This window comes from Limulus polyphemus, unplaced genomic scaffold (assembly GCF_000517525.1).
Source record: "Limulus polyphemus unplaced genomic scaffold, Limulus_polyphemus-2.1.2 Scaffold5510, whole genome shotgun sequence".
Classification (NCBI taxonomy): domain Eukaryota; kingdom Metazoa; phylum Arthropoda; class Merostomata; order Xiphosura; family Limulidae; genus Limulus; species Limulus polyphemus.
This window is the reverse complement of record NW_013671120.1, coordinates 1-7,184: the sequence shown is the minus strand read 5'-3', so window position 1 is coordinate 7,184 and position 7,184 is coordinate 1. Positions and strand designations below refer to the sequence as shown.

General features: G+C 32.2%; 1 long non-coding RNA gene across 2 annotated transcripts; it reads left to right on the top strand.

Moving 5' to 3' along the window:
- The first annotated feature begins 634 nt into the window (after positions 1-634).
- LOC111089192 lies at positions 635-7,009 on the top strand. Of its 2 annotated transcripts, XR_002613501.1 has the most exons (3): positions 635-767; positions 2,000-2,141; positions 3,926-7,009. It is a non-coding gene; the product is annotated as an uncharacterized LOC111089192 (long non-coding RNA). The 2 variants fall into 2 exon arrangements; XR_002613500.1 differs by having other exon boundaries at positions 2,000-7,009.
- Positions 7,010-7,184: the final 175 nt, after the last annotated feature.

Genomic DNA, 7,184 nt, shown 5'->3' with positions numbered 1-7,184 from the left:
AATTAATAGTTAGTGAAGGAGATGTGGAATATCGGGTAGTATGGTCGTTAGGAGACGATGTAGGAGAAGCAGACATCTAATTAATAGTTAGTGAAGGAGATGTGGAATATCGGGTAGTATGGTCGTTAGGAGACGATGTAGGAGAAGCAGACATCTAATCAGTAGTTAGTGAAGGAGAGAAAGTTGGATAGTTAGTCCTTTTTTTATTCTTCACAACATTTTTAGTTTCAGATTGTTTTCAGTTTTGTGAATGATAGGTTCAGAATTGATTACGAAGGTTTACTACATGTGAATCCCACGTTTTCTATTTAATACAGAAGACGAGTGTAGTCAACTAATCCATGGGCAGGTTATTTAAGTCAAATTCCTGGTATTGTGTTAGTAGCTATCTTTAAACATTTGTTGTAAACTTCACTATGTAATAGCCTTCAGAGGTTTAGATTACGATAATGTGCAGTCAGTTGAAGGTTAAACAAAATGGTGGGAATCAAGTCATTTCCAACAGTGCAAGAATTAGATTTCTCTGTGTTGACAATGGTTTTCTGAAGTAGGTCAGTCTTTGTTGAATGTATATAAAGAACAGCAGAAACGTCGGTGCTCATAAAAACTCAGAAAATAAAATGACATAATATGATTTCTTTAATCAATTTCTAGGGAGGAACACCAACAGGAAATAGCAGACAGTTAGCTCCAGATACGTATCCAGTACAACAACCAGCATCTGCTAGACCTCTTTCACCACCTGTTCCTGCATCGACACCTCTCATGTAAGCTTTGGTGTGGTATTTCAGTCTTAGAAATTGGTTGTTCAATAGTTTTAGTGAACTGTATACAGTCAGATATTTCATTTGTACTTATAATGTTGGATATACCGTGACCTTTTCCTCCAACACCTAAAAAAAAATTAACGATAGCCTTCTAGTTGCCATATGTACTGGGTTTTAAAAAAATCTCACCAGAAAAGTTCACAGGGAAAAAAAATTATAAAGTTAAAAGGTATGACTTTTTTTTTTCAGGCTGAAACTAAAAACCATTTAGCAAGTTTGTTTTAAGTTTCAGGCAGGAAACTTCAAGGGGTATCATTGACACCCCTTCTAGTCCAGAAGGAGTTAAAAGCGTATTTCACAATATGTGGTGTTTTGTCCTGAGATTGAAAATATATTTTTGTTGTCTTGTCAAGGGAATGTTCTTATGAAGAGGACAACATTAGTTAACTCTGTAAAGAGTATATATATATAGTTCGCTTTACCTGTGCAGTTGACCTTTCAGTATAAATATAAGCTTCTGGGAGGGAAAATTACCTCTGAAATATACCCCTTGTTCTCGTGACTAGAAGAAAGTTAAGGTTCTTTTGTTTGTCATTTCCGTGTATCATTTAATTTGTTGGCCCGAACAAGTTTAGTTGAAATATGGGTATAAAAAATAAAGTTGAAATAATCCTGCTTTGGAAGTTTTGTTTTTCTTTGTTGTTGCAGAAGTTTGACCTAAATGATATACAATATCTTGTGTTCCGATCTTGTATTGTTTAATATTAGTGATTGATCTATTGATGTCATGTAAAATAATTACTTAATTGAAGCTATGAATAAATCGATTAATGCCACACAAACAGTCGATCAATCAAAATTAATTTCTATTATTACTGTCTTTGATTATTTGAACTGTTCAGGTTTGGTAGGAGAATTATCGATTAGTTGGCTGTGGTCACTTAATGCACGAGATGATTAACTGATTCCATTAATCACCCAGTCATAGTTAGAACGACTGATGTATTTAGGTTATATTTGATTTACTTCAAGTTCAATATTTTAACCTGATAGATTTATCGCCATCATGCTTCTCGATGTGATTTCTAAACGACAAAACGGATGTTTTTGTCATCTGTGTTGTCGTGTACGACATGCGTCTGTGATTAAATCCGTTGTGTGTATTGAAGAAGTGTTTTCTTTTTTTTAAATGGAACTATCATTCCCTCACATATTTTCATCTTTATTTCTAGAGATGAGAAGCAAGAAGAGAAGATAGCACCAAAAGACACTCAACCATTGTGAACACATTTTTTTTCTTTCTTTTTTTTACTTGTTTAATCTCTCAGTATTGAACGTGACTTTCTTCGATCCAGGTGTTCAACAGTATGGTGGGTGTGTATGTATGTTAACAGTGTATGCACAAACGTTTCATTTGTCCTGTTTTAAAATACATGAATTCAATGGTACTTGGGTAAAGCAAAGATGTTTTATTTGTACAGTACAATGATTCCATCTTCAGAATTAGCTACGTTGTTGCATCACACTCGTTTGTTTTAATATAATTAATGGTCTTTAATTTAAAATGGGGCTATCTACAGCAGTCATCATGATGATAGCAAATTAAAATATGGTATGGGAATCATTTTGAGATAAACCGTACAACAATGGAATTATGATATTGATTCGGTGCTAACAGTTAGAATCAGAAAAGTCATAAGTCTGATAATAAAAAAAAAATGCTAGTTGATTTTGTAGTAGTAGTAGTCATTAGATACATGTTGTGTAAAGCAAGGTTTTTCTACCATTCAGTATAGGTTCATGACTGATGGCAAATGTAGAAACAGTAAATGTACTTGTGGATTTAAAATCTTCATCTCAGAGGTTTAAAATTGTTTATTAATAAGTGAATTTGTTATTCTTTGAAGTGTTTCAAAATATAATCCAGCTACTAGTTTTCTTAAAAGTGATGCTTGTCAGGTGTAGTCCTGACTGTATTAACCTTTAAGTAATCTCAGAATTTGTTCATGATCGTTGAAGTCTTACAAAATGAAAGCAAAAAAAACATTTTCAGTCAATATTAAAGTTCAACTATCTAACATTAAGTTAGGTTTAAATGAGGAAAACAAACTGTCGAACTTAGCCTCAAATCTCTCTGTTCGAAGCATATTAGACATTAAGTGTATATGGTCTCGTGGAAGAGTCGTTACTTTATTAGATGTGTATTAATTTCTTCCTGTATGTTGCCTTATGTAAAATATTTGGGCAACATGTGGCGTAGTGCTGAGCTGTCCATGCTTCATGTTCCATTACTGCCAGAAAAAGGGATAAAGTTACACTTCACATTTTGGGGCCATGGGTGTAATAATATAAGATAAATGATCAGATCTTACTTCTTAAATTGTAGCCCAAGAGTTGGCAGTGGGTGCTGTTAACTAGCTGTCTTTTTTCCCATCTATCAGTGTAAAAATTAGTGATGGCCAACGCAGATAACTCTTGTGTAGCTTTGCGTGCGTGTTGCTTTGTGCGAGACCGCTTTGTGGTTTGATGGCTTTACGGAGTAAGTGCTTTGTGAATATTTGATAATTTAGTGTCCCTAGTTTGACTTTAGTTCACATTTTGCTTAAACAAATAACTATATATTTGTAAAGGTCGATAGAATATATTTCACTGTGTTCTTCACTGACAATATTTACCGTTTCTTGTGTTATGATTCTGGAATGATACATCCAATGACAGAGGCAGCTTTTGCAAATTTGGCTAGGATATATTTCACGTGTCTCTTTTAAATCCCAATAAGTATTGTTTTTTGTGGCAGAATGTGGATGTTTATTATTATTATTATTAAAAATATAATAATATCAGAAATTGAACATGGACTTTTTCAGCACTTAAAGTCATCTGTTGAGTTGTACCATTTAGCTCTAAACAACAGCAGCATTTTTCTTAACTCTTTTTCTGTGAAACCAAGATAGAATTTGTTTAGAAGTTGAACACAGTATTCCATGCTCACAGAAAGTTAACATTAACCTAATAAACACCATTGTTTCATGCATGTTGCCCTTAAAACCAGTTGTTTGTAACAAGTGTGTTATTAGTTAAGTTTTGTTCGTGTATGGATTCATGTTGAGAAAGTTGATTGCACATTAATTACATCTAAGAATTTTGTGTACTCGCAGAGTTCTACCATATATACTAGAGAGCCAACTGTAAGCATGCCGATATACAGACCAATCGTGGACGCTGTTGTCTCGCAACTTGTGTCAATAATGTGTCACGTAACACAGTGATAGAGTAGTGTATAGGTAATGGTTGTAATGAGTATGAATGTTGAAATAACTTGTAAAATACTTTGGACAGGAAAGGCCTAAAACTGTAGTTTTAATATCATTCATAACTTTGGTTGTAACAACAGACATAATGAAAATACATAGTACAAGCTGTCATTTTTACATGATAATTCTATTTGTGTAATATTAAGAGCCTGAATTATAATTCTTGAAGAAAGACTGATCTAAGAAGGAAATAAAATAAGGTTACCAGTTTAAGTACTTTACAAGTTCTTTCAAAACGTACATTCATAACACAACTATTATTGTTATGATAAATGCCATCACATGCATAATATAGTTGTATACACATATTTTACCAAACAACAGTACGGTGATCATCTGTTCTTGATTACATTCACACCATATGATCATGGTTAGTTCTATAGTTGTAAGTACTGTGAATGTACCATGTTAGGCTTAAACAATTGCTGTTAGGCTTAACTAACGTGCAAGTTTTAAATCATTAAATACTGTAATACTAATTGTACGATCATTGTTCAGTGATCTCCTTAACATATTTTGTTTATTAGATTCAGGGTTCCTAGAATGTTCAAAATAATTTGAATTTTTTTTTTTTTAAGTCGGTAACTATCGTAAAACACAATTGTAAATATTCTTCGCGTTCGTCCTTGGAGAGTGCCATGTTTGTTTAAGTCTGAAACGGAAAGAGCATGGTATTCTAAATATTGATTCCTGACATTTAGTACATGTTGTACATAGCGTAGTGAAAGAAGTCAATCATTATTAATGATTTATTATGATTAACACCAAAGCTTTGAAGTATTGCCCTAACTAAAATATTAATCTATATAGTCTCTAAGTGTGCTATTGTCATAAAATAGGTAGTTTTGTCGTTAGAAGCTTATTGTTTATCAGGTATTATAGGTGGATTATCTAGCAATATTTTATACATATATACCCTCTTGAAATATTTGGTTAGCTTCTATGTTCTCTGTACGTCTTCTTGTGTATACTTGTTCGTGCTTCCAGCCTACAAACGTTTTAGAAAAGAAACCGGAATGAAAGTAGTTATAAAGTGTGACTTTTGTAGTGTTTACCTTTACAGAATGTTTTTTTAGTTGAAGGGTTAGAAACGGTGCCAGTTAGTAGCATATTTTCAATTTTTTAAAACAAACCTGGAAATATACTGTTAATATCGGCATAAAAAAAATGGCTTTTGTTTTATAATCCAAGTTGGAGAGATAAAAACTATTGTTTTATAATCCAGGTTGGAGAGAAGATAAAAACTATTGTTTTATAATCCAGGTTGGAGTTATTTTTTTGCTAATGTCTAAATAATCTTTTGAAAAGTGAATTTTTTTAAAAATAAACAAATTCGATTATCAGTTCACTGTTTTTGAAGGAGGACAGATGATGTGTGTATAAATACCATATACATTGTGTCTGTGTATATTTGATAAAGTCATCCAATTGGATGTATGAACATTGTAAATCTTTCGGAGCTGAAAATGTTTATAATATTCAGTTACTTGTGTGACCTGGTTAATTATGTTTATCATGGTTAAATGATTAAACAATAATCATAGTTAAGATATGAGATTAAAGATATACATATGGTTTAAAGATGACATTAATTAAGATATGAGATTAAAGATATACGTATGGTTTAAAGATGACATTAATTAAGATATGAGATTAAAGATATACATATGGTTTAAAGATGACATTAATTAAGATATGAGATTAAAGATATACGTATGGTTTAAAGATGACATTAATTAAGATATGAGATTAAAGATATACGTATGGTTTAAAGATGACATTAATTAAGATATGAGATTAAAGATATACGTATGGTTTAAAGATGACATTAATTGCACACTTAAATAAGCTTTTGGTTGAGATTTGTTAAAAGGTATTCATTATAAAGTTTCTTCATTGTCACCACTCCTCCAGACCAAAGTAAGAATTATCTTCCTCTGTAAAATGTCACTCACTGGATCTTGATTTGTATTAAGAACCAGTAACGAAGGTAAGTAGCATGAAACCAGAAATGTTCTTCTGAATCTTCTAACGTGTTTTGAACTTTCATGGCTATTTATGTAAGTATTTAATCTTATCTCAAAATATTTCTGTTCGGATAAATGAAACCATATAGATATTAGCTTGTAATTTTCTTTATAAAGTGTTAATTCGAAAATAGTGGAGCTTTTTTTATCATAGGTGGCTCTGCATTACATGTAACTAAGATTCTTTTGGTGTTGCACCATTCCTATGAATATTTTGTTTTTATTTGTGAAGAAGTCAAAACTGAGACTGAATGATACGAATATTAAGCCGATTGGCTGCTGCTGCGCCCCCCAGTGGCACAGCGGCATTTCTGCGGACTTGTAACGCTACAAACAATCAAACAAATTGGCTTTTGCGACTCAAACTGTAGATTGTTTTAGTTTTCACCGAAGTGCTTATTAAAGGTAGTCATCTTTAGAGAAATTGGTGACTGGTACTTACTGGTTTCTAAAGACACCATAAGTAGCATAATATAACTTCTTTCAGAGCTTTTTGGCCCATAACTTTATTTAAAATAATATTTTTTTTTATAAGTGTTTGCTATGTTACCAGTTTTTACCGACAGAGAGAGAAGAAAACCATTCTTTTTTTAAAAGATCTAGACATGCATAATAATAGTTTGAAGATACTGTTCTTATGAGACTTTTTTTTTATCACTGCTGGAATATTTATTTTCTTTTTTCGTGGTTTTTGCTATAACTTGCCAAGATTTTCACCATAGTGTCTTCAGCTTCCATCATTTCTGACACAATTTTATACAGGAGAAATTGTCTGTCACGTGATAGGCACACTGTATTTGTTTTTCTGGTACACGTGACTGTTTTAATAAGTGTTTTATTTTGTAAGAACTACGTAAAGAGATTGGACGTTAAATAAACTGTCTTTTTGTTTGAATTGAAAGACGTGTGTGTAACGTGGCTTCTAATATAGCCTAATTCCACAATCGCATCTTCCTGATTCTTCGAGAGATGATATACCAAATGACCAAAAATCTTCTTCATTATAATGGTTGGAGACGGCTTGAATGGGTAATGAAGAAAAACTTTAATATAAGTTTAACATAACAGCAAATGTA